This window comes from Salmo trutta, chromosome 19 (genome assembly GCF_901001165.1).
Source record: "Salmo trutta chromosome 19, fSalTru1.1, whole genome shotgun sequence".
Classification (NCBI taxonomy): domain Eukaryota; kingdom Metazoa; phylum Chordata; class Actinopteri; order Salmoniformes; family Salmonidae; genus Salmo; species Salmo trutta.
The window spans coordinates 25,454,816-25,465,950 of record NC_042975.1 but is presented as its reverse complement, the minus strand read 5'-3'; the positions used below and the strand labels follow the sequence as shown (position 1 = coordinate 25,465,950).

Here is an 11,135-nt window from a genome sequence, read left to right as displayed (position 1 = left end):
ATCTTCTTAATAAAGTGAACATCATAGCAGCATCTGGCGGCAGCGTAGCCTAGTGGTTAGAGCACTGGACTAGTAACCGAAAGGTTGCAAGATCAAGTCCCCGAGTTGACAAGGTACAAATCTGTCGTTCTGCCCCTGAACAAGGCACTGTTCCTAGGCCGTCATTGAAAATAAGAATTTGTTCTTAACTGACTTGCCTAGTTAAATAAAGGTTAAAAAAAAAATGTCTGTAGTTTAGCTAAATAATAATGTATATTGCAAAAAAATGGGCATCTGCAACACTGGATGAAGTGAGCAAGCACTGTGTTTCCAACCAACCACAGATATTTGTGGAAGTGTAGGGAACAACGTATCTTACCAAGTTTGACTTGTGAAACCACACTACAGTAAGTACAATAGTGAAGTGTGCACCAGTGAGTTTTTAATAGTTAACTATTATGGACCTTAATATATACCACATTCAATTGTCATTTTAATTGGTGTAATTGAACAATTGCAATAGTTATGTCATTTTGCCTTTGTTTACATTGAATTGGCCCCAGACAACAAGACTGTATGCTATAATGGGGAAAATGTGATGCAACAGAAATCAATCAAAATGACAGAACTTATTGGAAGTACCAGGTGTACGTCACTATAGCTTTCAGTTACCTTCTTTATCCATGGCATGCTGCATGTATGGACTGCAATTCAAAAGAACAATGCTCACATTTTCCAAATGGGGATACATGTTGTGGTTCAATTACAGTGGTAAAAAGTATGTGAACACTTTGGAAATACCTGGATTTCTGAATAAATTGGTCATCAAATTTGATCTTCATCTAGGTCACAACAATAGACAAACACACTCTGCTTAAACTAATAACACACAAACAATTGTAAGTTTTCATGTCTTTATTGAACACACCATATAAACATTCACAGTGCAGGGTGGAAAAAGTATGTGAACCCTTGGATTTAATAACTGGTTGACCCTCCTTTGGCAGAAATAACATCAACCAAACGTTTTCTGTAGTTGCGGATCAGACCTGCACAACGGTCAGGAGGAATTTTGAACCATTCCTCTTTACACAACTGCTTCATTTCAGCATTATTCTTGGGATGTCTGGTGTGAACTGCTCTCTCGAGGTCATGCCACAGCATCTCAATCGGGTTGAGGTCAGGACTCTGACTGGGCCACTCCAGAAGGCGTATTTTCTTCTGTTGAAGCCATTCTGTTGTTGATTTACTTCTGTGTTTTGGGTTGTTGTCCTATTGCATCACCCAACTTCTGTTGAGCTTCAATTGGCGGACAGATAGCCTAACATTCTCCTGCAAAATGTCTTGATAAACTTGGGAATTAATTTTTCTGTCGACGAAAACAAGCTGTCCAAGCCCTGTCCAGCCCCAAACCATGATGCTCCCTCCACCATACTTTACAGTTGGGATGAGGTTTTGATGTTGGTGTGATGGGCCTTTTTTCACAGCACATAGTGTTGTATGTTCCTTCAAAAACAACTCTACTGTAGTTTCATCTGTCCACAGAATATTTTGCCAGTAGCGCTGTGGAACATCCAGGTGCACTTTTGCAAACTTCAGACGTGCAGCAATGTTTTTTTTTGGACAGCAGTGGCTTCTTCCGTGGTGTCCTCCCATGAACACCATTCTTGTTTAGTATTTTACGTATCGTAGACTCGTCAACAGAGATGTTAGCATGTTCCAGAGATTTCTGTAAGTCTTTAGCTGACACTGTAGGGTTCTTCTTAACCTCATTGAGCATTCTGCGCTGGGCTCTTGCAGGCATCTTTGCAGGACAGCATCTCCTAGGGAGAGTAGCAACAGTGCTGAACTTTCTCTATTTATAGACAATTTGTCTTACCGTGGACTGACGAACAGCAAGGCTTTTAGAGATACTTTTGTAACCCTTTCCAGCTTTACGCAAGTCAACAATTCTTAATCTTAGGTCTTCTGAGATCTCTTTTGTTTGAGGCATGGTTCACATCAGGCAATGCTTCTTGTGAATAGCAAACACAAATTTGGTGAGTGTTTTCTATCCGGCAAAGCAGCTCTAACCAACGTCTCCAATCTCGTCTCATTGATTGGACTCCAGGTTAGCTGACTCCTGACTCCAATTAGCTTTTGGAGAAGTCATTAGCCTAGGGGTTCACATACTTTTTCCAACCTACACTGTGAATGTTTAAATTATGTATTCAATATAGAAAAGACAAATACAATAATTAGTGTGTCATTAGTTTAAGCACACTATGTTTGTCTATTGTTGTGACTTTGTGATTGTTGTGACACAAGATCAGATTAAATTCAATGACCAATATATGCAGAAATCCAGGTAATTACAAAGGGTTCACATACTTTTTCTTGCCACTGTACAAATTTACCCTCAGGCTTTCTTTCAATGTTTTGTGTGTGTGTGTGTGTGTGTGTGTGACTGACAGAATAATTAAAGGCATATTGAAAGACAAAAATGGTTCTCAGTACTACTTGAGCCGAGAGCACAACATTCTGCCTTTCATTTTGTCATACCCATGGAGAGAAATGCTGGCAAAATCCCAGTCGTCACTCATCTCTACATGACTGAATCTCAGCTGTGTCAAACATTCGTCTATGCTGCTGCTGATTAAATGTGCCCTACACAGCCCAGGTCAATTCGTGTGTTAAAGCAGCAGGCAACTTGTCAACACCGATATTCCAGCATTTTGGATGTTACATTTGCATGCAAAATCACAACGGATGGACACAAAATATGAATGAAACTTTTGATGTGTGTGTCTACAGTACCACTTGGGGGGAGTGTATACCCTAAAAATCGGACTTCTGGCATGTTGGAGAAATAAAGAAAATAAGAGGCATTATGGATGTCACATGAAATGGACAAGCTTTTTGGGGAGACTGCTATGTGAGTTTGTAAGTCTTAATTCAAAACATGGATAGCCATTTTGAAGGAAAGGCTATCAAAAAGTGATTGAATTCAAATGGATTTACCCATTTGTTGTCACCTGGAATGTTTTCTAAAATGTCATCAGAAAGCATAGTACATTAGGACTGTATTACAGGTATCCTGAATAGTATACTGCATAGGCTAATGCCATAGCTTAAGCCACACCCTAATAAGGTCGTTTTTTCCCTTCTCTTTATATATTTCAATTAAAGTATGTAAATAAGGCAATATAGATGCACCTATCCAACCCTTGTTACATTATTACCTTGTAGCCTAGTCTTACACCAAGTTAATGTAATTGTTTCCTCAGGTCCTTTCTCTGCCCTGGCTGCAGCCAGTATTTACCTGTCAGACAACGAGTGGCCCCATGGAGGCAGAGAGTGTGGTCCCGGAGGGCCCTGATGTGGCCCCTGTTGAGCAGGAACCTCTGTTTAGGAACTTGGACATATTCCTCTTTTCTCTCATCATTGGCCAACTCATCTACTGGTTCCTCTCTCACAAGAAGACAGGAGCCAATCCCAGAATTCAAGAGGCTCACCACTGTGTAAGTGTTCTTCCACCAAAATTCTATGATTTAATATTTTGAAACCCTTGCCTAGGTAAGCTCATTTTTATTTTATTTTATTTATTTCACCTTTATTTAACCAGGTAGGCTAGTTGAGAAAGTGTTCTCATTTGCAACTGCAACCTGGCCAATATAAAGCATAGCAGTTAGACACATACAACAACACAGAGTTACACATGGAATAAACAAAACATACAGTCAATAATACAGTAGAACAAAAGAAAATAAAAGTCTATATACAGTGAGTGCAAATGAGGTAAGTTAAGGCAATAAATAGAAATTAAACACTGGAATGGTAGATGTGCAGAAGATGAATGTGCAAGTAGAGATACTGGGGTGCAAAGGAGCAAGATAAATAAATAAATGCAGTATGGGGATGAGGTAGGTAGATAGATGGGCTGTTTACAGATGGGCTATGTACAGGTGCAGTGATCTGTGAGCTGCTCTGACAGCTGGTGCTTAAAGTTAGTGAGGGAGATATGAGTCTCCAGCTTCAGAGATTTTTGCAGTTCATTCCAGTCATTGGCAGCAGAGAACTGGAAGGAAAGACGACCAAAGGAGGAATTGGCTTTGGGGGTGACCAGAGAGATATACCTGCTGGAGCGCGTGCTACGGGTGGGTGCTGCTATGGTGACCAGTGAGCTGAGATAAGGCGGGGCTTTACCTAGCAGAGACTTGTAGATAACCTGTAGCCAGTGGGTTTGTCGACGAGTATGAAGCGAGGGCCAGCCAACGAGAGCGTACAGGTCGCAGTGGTGGGTAGTGTATGGGGCTTTGGTGATAAAACGGATGGCACTGTGATAGACTGCATCCAGTTTGTTGAGTAGAGTGTTGGAGGCTATTTTATAGATGACATCACCGAAGTCGAGAATCGGTAGGATGGTCAGTTTTACGAGGGTATGTTTGGCAGCATGAGTGAAGGATGCTTTGTTGCGATATAGGAAGCCGATTCTAGATTTAATTTTGGATTGGAGATGCTTAATGTGAGTCTGGAAGGAGAGTTTACAGTCTAACCAGACACCTAGGTATTTGTAGTTGTCCACATATTCTAAGTTAGAGCCGTCCAGAGTAGTGATGCTGGACGGGCGAGCAGGTGCGGGGCAGTGATTGATTGAATAGCATGCATTTAGTTTTACATGCATTTAAGAGCAGTTGGAGGCCACGGAAGGAGAGTTGTATGGCATTGAAGCTCGTCTGGAGGTTAGTTAACACAGTGTCCAAAGAGGGGCCAGAAGTATACAGAATGGTGTCGTCTGCGTAGAGGTGGATGAGAGAATCACCAGCAGCAAGAGCAACATCATTGATATATACAGAGAAGAGAGTCTGCCTGAGAGTTGAACCCTGTGGCACCCCCATAGAGACGGCCAGAGGTCCGGACAACAGGCCCTCCGATTTGACAAACTGAACTCTATCAGAGAAGTAGTTGGTGAATCAGGCGAGGCAGTCATTTGAGAAACCAAGGCTGTCGAGTCTGCCAATAAGAATGTGGTGATTGACAGAGTCGAAAGCCTTGGCCAGGTCGATGAATACGGCTGCACAGTATTGTCTTATGATGTCGTTTAGGACCTTGAGCGTGGCTGAGGTGCACCCATGACCAGCTCTGAAACCAGATTGCATAGCGGAGAAGGTACGGTGGGATTCAAAATGGTCGGTAATCTGTTTGTTAACTTGGCTTTTGAAGACCTTAGAAAGACAGGGTAGGATAGATACAATTACAATCATTACAATCTAATTTGTAAAATTCCAACTCCCAACAGAGTTTATGCTATTGGAACAGTGTTAGTATGTTTGCCAACGCGCTGCGGGACCCGGGTTTGAGACCGGCAGGGGAAGTTGCATTGTCAATATCCGCTATATTGGTGTCAGAAGTGGGATAGTGCCAATGATCTTTAAAGATTGTGTGCTTAGCTGTTCATTTAAATCATCAAGGTTGATTCAACATTAGTGTGTATTTGCTCAGATTTCCCCCTCAAAAACCCAGGAAGTTTAAATTAGAACACTCCCATTTTATCACACCCTAGTGACCAAAAGTCATTTATATTTTCATGCCCTGAAACTTGGAGCTGAGTGGAAAGCAGGGATTGGCAGTGTGCTTGTGCATGTGCTGCTTTAGACCACACTGTGGTTGGGCTGGGCAGGGGTTCCAGCATTTGAATGGGTTGACCTCATGTAGGCATAACTGGGGGCATGTGTGTGGTCACATTAGTTTACATTTGTTGACATTAGTTTACATTTGTTGTTCTTTTTTCAAAGGAAAACATTATTGGAAGTGGTTAACAGTCTTGGATGATTGTAGCTTATTCTAACATACCCTGGAAATTAGGCTACATCGCCCAGGCCACATGCAGAAACATACAGGAGCAATTGTAGTGGTTTTAATTGTTTTCTCATTTATTTTTCCTTGTAACTCTCTGGATTAGGTCTATACATGCGTTCATCTGTTGAATAAGGTACTGGTTGAGGAGCTGTAAAAAGTTTTTGTAGTGTTTGTTTTTATTCTGTTTCCTTGAAAGGTGAATGCTCCATCTCACACCAATGTTACTGAGAGCCTTGTTGTTTCATTGTCTCCACTTGGCTTAGGCAGGCAGGAATAGGCAGGCAGGACTTGGCATGGGGCTTGATCAGTAACTGTTGCCTATGTTCCTTTGTTGGCGTCGCTTGGATCAATTCCCTCCACAGGGAAAATACCAGCTCTGCTCTCCATTCCCCCCCAAACAATGGACTTGAAGGAGGTTTTAATTGCTGGAAATGTTGAAACCACAAGAAAGAGGCCCACTGGCTCTCTCTGTCTGAATGGGAACAGTGTTGAGAGAGCTAAAACACTAGTAGTTCATTACTCTCTCTCATTCTCTCTCTTTCTCACTTTTGCTCTCTCTCTTTCTCACTTTCGCTCTCTTTCTTCTCTCTCTCTCTCTCTCTCTCTCTCTCTCTCTTCTCTCGTTCTCTCTCTCTTTCTCATCTCTCTATTTCAGTCTCACTTTCTCCTATCGTTCTCCTCTCCTCTTTCTCTTTTCGCTCTCCTCTCTCTTTTTGCTCTTCTCTCTTTCTTCTCTCTCTCTTTCTCTTCTCTTTTTCTCCTCTCTCCTCTCCTCTCGCTCTTGCTTTCTCCTCTTTCTCTCTTCTCTCTCTTTTTCCTCTCACTCTTTTTTTCTACTCTTATCTCTCTTTCTCCTCTCTCTCTCTTTCTCCCCTCTATCTCTTCTTTCTTTCTTTCTTTCTTTCTTTCTTTCTTTCTTTTTCTTTCTTTCTTTCTCCTCTCTCTCTCTCTCTCTCTCTCTCTCTTTCTCCCCCCCTCTCTCTCTGCATGCTGGGAGTGTTGGTGCATGCTGGGAACTGTAAGTGCGACTGGTGTTTTTCATGGTGTTTTTCCTTTTTCTATGCATGATTAAGGGTTTTTTCAGTGGTAGAATTAGGTATATTGTATTTCTTGTTGGAATTGCCCTGATTTTGGTAGGGATGGCGACCCACATGGGGGCGCCGTTCCTGTCACTTCGGCACGGCTTCAGGTGTGTTACTGAAGCTACTGTCGCTGTGGAGGAGTTTATGGTCACCGTAGAAGAGAAGGTAGGCTTTGAAAATGTTGCTTATGCGTCGCGGATGAATAAAGCGGTGGTGTTTTTTCTTAACGAAGAGCATCTTGTCAATCGGATGGTTGAGGGCTCTTGAACAGGGCTCTTGAACAGGGCTCTTGAACAGGGCTCTTGAACAGGGCTCTTGAACAGGGCTCTTGAACAGGGCTCTTGAACAGGGCTCTTGAACAGGGCTCTTTAACAGGACATTAAATCTATTCAATTGAAGTTGCTCACTCAGAATGACCCCAGACTAGTCATGAACTTACAGGACAAGAGACATGAACTGAGGTTGTTTCTACATGAAGGAGTGAAGGGTGCCTTTATTAGGTCTCGCTTTGCTACCCTTGAGGATATGGATGTTCCTAGCGTTTTTTTTTACCTAGGAAAGTCAACATCGCAACGTGTACAGATGGTCTGCCTTTGTCTCCCTGATGGAAAGATGACCACGGATGACGGTGAGATGTGCCAACATGCTCTGGATTTCTACTCTGCCCTCTATAAGGCGGAGGATTGTGATCCTCTGTGTGCTGAACGGTTGTTACATGGACTTCCTCAATTGGGCCCTGAGCAGAGAGCTGCTTTGGACTCTGACATTACTCTGCAGGAGCTGTCCACTGCAGTTATGCAGCTCTCATCAGGCCGAGCCCCTGGCATCGATGCTTTACCATCTGAGTTGTATAAGAACTTTTGGAGGTCTATTGGGGGGATTTTTATGAAGTGCGCTGTGAATCTTTCAATGAGGGTTCTCTTCCTGTATCCTGTCAATATGCTGTGCTTTCATTGTTGCCCCCCCCAAAATGGCAACCTGTGTGAAGAATATCAAATTATATCGAAGGGATTCTCAAACAGGTTGAAAGAATATCTGGGGCTGTTGGTCCACAAGGACCAGTCTTACTGTGTACCTGACCTCTCTATTGATAATAACTTGTTTCTAATAACATATGTTTTAGACATTTGTAAACTGTCTGATGTGAATGTGGGTTTACTTTCTTTGGATCAGGAGAAGACTTTTGACCGTGTGGACCACCAGTACTTGTTCAAAACAATGAAAAGCCTTTGGGTTTGGGGATGTTTTTTTGTCTTGGATGAGTTTACTGTATGTTTACTGTTTGAGCTGCCCCATCCCCATCCAGAGGGGTATCAGGCAGGGATACCCAATTTCAGGACAGTTATATTGTCTGACAATGAACCAATCCTTTGTTTTTTAAGAGCGAGGCTTCCTGGTTTCTCTGAGCCAGGGGTTATGAAGGGACCTACGATAGCACTGTCTGTGTATATGCAGATGACGTGACAGATTTTATTACAGGGAGTGAGGATGTTAAGCTTCTCTTAAACGCTCTAAAGGTGTATGAGGGGGCCTCCTTAGCTAGAGTTAATTGGGAAAAGAGTGAATCGCTGTGGGCAGGTCAGCTTCAGACGGGATCCACTCCATGGTTACCAGGGGGGCTTCAGATAGGGTCCGCTCCACGGTTACCAGGGGGGCTTCAGATAGGGTCCGCTCCACGGTTACCAGGGGGGCTTCAGATAGGGTCCGCTCCATGGTTACCAGGGGGACTTCAGATAGGGTCCGCTCCATGGTTACCAGGGGGGCTTCAGATAGGGTCCGCTCCACGGTTACCAGGGGGGCTTCAGATAGGGTCCGCTCCATGGTTACCAGGGGGGCTTCAGATAGGGTCCGCTCCACGGTTACCAGGGGGGCTTCAGATAGGGTCCGCTCCACGGTTACCAGGGGGACTTCAGATAGGGTCCGCTCCATGGCCTCTACCTTGTGGCACAGACTAATGATTTTACAGCCACCGGGAGGCCTGATACAAGATCTTCAGAGGACCCTTGTCAATTTCTTCTGGTCTGAACAACATTGGATTAAAGCTGCAGCCCTGTACCTGCCACTTCACAAGGGTGGGCAAGGCCTGGTGGATATTTCTTCTAGGATCAAGGTTTTCTGGCTTCAAGCAGCACAGAGACTATAGTACAGAGACGGTTCTAGCTGGGTGGATACAGCCTATACGATGAGGAGAGAGGGCTGTTTGGGCTTAGATAAGCCCCTTTTCCTCTTAAAACTAGAGGGGGGTGATTTGTCTGGCCTGACTCCATTCTATGAGTCTGTTATGCAGGCCGATATGTCCGATATGTCCCGTAAGGCCGGCACGCCACCAGGGATGTGGTTTTTTGAAGAGCCTCTGATCCAGTCCCGTGCTGTGGGTTCAGCCAGCCTACGTTCATGCCTGTTAGGTGTGGGGCGTACCAAGCTGGGTCAGCTGATGCGGAGCAGGAGCAGATCGTTGGAGGAGCTGGGAGAAAGAGCAGGAATCCGATCATCTCACCTACTGAGGAAGGTTGCAGCTGAGGTCTGCGATTCCTTGCCAGTACTTCATCAGCAGTATGTGACTGATACTTCCAACTCTGATCGGTGGATGGAGGGTCTGGATGATGTGTTCCCTGTGCTGAATGTTAGTGCTGCGGTGGGGGCATTAGAGGAGGAAGAGGGTCTGGATGATGTGTTCCCTGTGCTGAATGTTAGTGCTGCGGTGGGGGCATTAGAGGAGGAAGGAGGGTCTGGATGATGTGTTCCCTGTGCTGAATGTTAGTGCTGCGGTGGGGGGCGTTAGAGGAGGATGGAGGGTCTGGATGATGTGTTCCCTGTGCTGAATGATAGTGCTGCGGTGGGGGCATTAGAGGAGGAAGAGGGTCTGGATGATGTGTTCCCTGTGCTGAATGTTAGTGCTGCGGTGGTGGCGTTAGAGGAGGATGGAGGGTCTGGATGATGTGTTCCCTGTGCTGAATGATAGTGCTGCGGTGGGGGCATTAGAGGAGGAAGAGGGTCTGGATGATGTGTTCCCTGTGCTGAATGTTAGTGCTGCGGTGGGGGCGTTAGAGGAGGATGGAGGGTCTGGATGATGTGTTCCCTGTGCTGAATGTTAGTGCTGCGGTGGGGGCATTAGAGGAGGAAGAGGGTCTGGATGATGTGTTCCCTGTGCTGAATGTTAGTGCTGCGGTGGGGGCGTTAGAGGAGGAAGGAGGGTCTGGATGATGTGTTCCCTGTGCTGAATGTTAGTGCTGCGGTGGGGGCATTAGAGGAGGATGGAGGGTCTGGATGATGTGTTCCCTGTGCTGAATGTTAGTGCTGCGGTGGGGGCGTTAGAGGAGGAAGAGGGTCTGGATGATGTGTTCCCTGTGCTGAATGTTAGTGCTGCGGTGGGGGCATTAGAGGAGGAAGAGGGTGTGGATGATGTGTTCCCTGTGCTGAATGTTAGTGCTGCGGTGGGGGCATTAGAGGAGGATGGAGGTTCTGGATGATGTGTTCCCTGTGCTGAATGTTAGTGCTGCGGTATGGGGTGCATTAGAGGAGGAATGAGGGTCTGGATGATGTGTGCCCTGTGCTGAATTGTAGTGCTGCGGTTGGGGCATTAGAGGAGGAAGAGGCGTCTGGATGATTGTGTTCCCTTGTGCTTGCATGTTAGTGCTGCGGTGCGGGGAATTAGAGGAGGAAGAGGGTCTGGATGATGTGTTCCCTGTGCTGAATGTTTAGTGCTGCGGTGGGGCATTAGAGGAGGAAGGAGGGTCTGATGATGTGTTCCCTGTGCTGAATGTGTTTCGTGCTGCGGTGGGGCATTAGAGGAGGAATGAGGGTTCTGGATGATGTGTTCCCTGTGCTGACTGTTAGTGCTGCGGTGGGGGCATTTAGAGGAGGAAGAGGGTCTGGATGATGTGTTCCCTGTGCTGAATGTTTAGTGCTGCGGTGGAGGGCATTAGCGGAGGAATGGAGGGTCTGAGTGATGTGTTCCCTGTGCTGAATGCTAGTGCTGCGGTGGGGGCAAGTTAGTAGGCTGGATGAGAGGGTTCTGGATGATGTGTCCCTGTGCTGAATGCTTAGTGCTTGCGGATGGGGGCAATTAGAGGAGGAATGAGGGTCCTGGATGATGTGTTCCCTGTGCTGACTGTTAGTGCTTGCGGTGTGGGGAGGCATATAGAGGAGGATGGAGGGTCTGGATGATGTGTTCCCTGTGCTGAATGTTAGTGCTGCGGTGGGGGCATTAGAGGAGGATGGAGGGTCTGGATGATG

The 11,135-nt window shown here is 45.5% G+C and overlaps 1 pseudogene; it reads left to right on the top strand.

Moving 5' to 3' along the window:
• The first annotated feature begins 2,151 nt into the window (after positions 1–2,151).
• Positions 2,152–11,135, top strand: part of LOC115154212 (NADPH--cytochrome P450 reductase-like) — a 29,301-nt pseudogene continuing 20,317 nt past the window's right edge.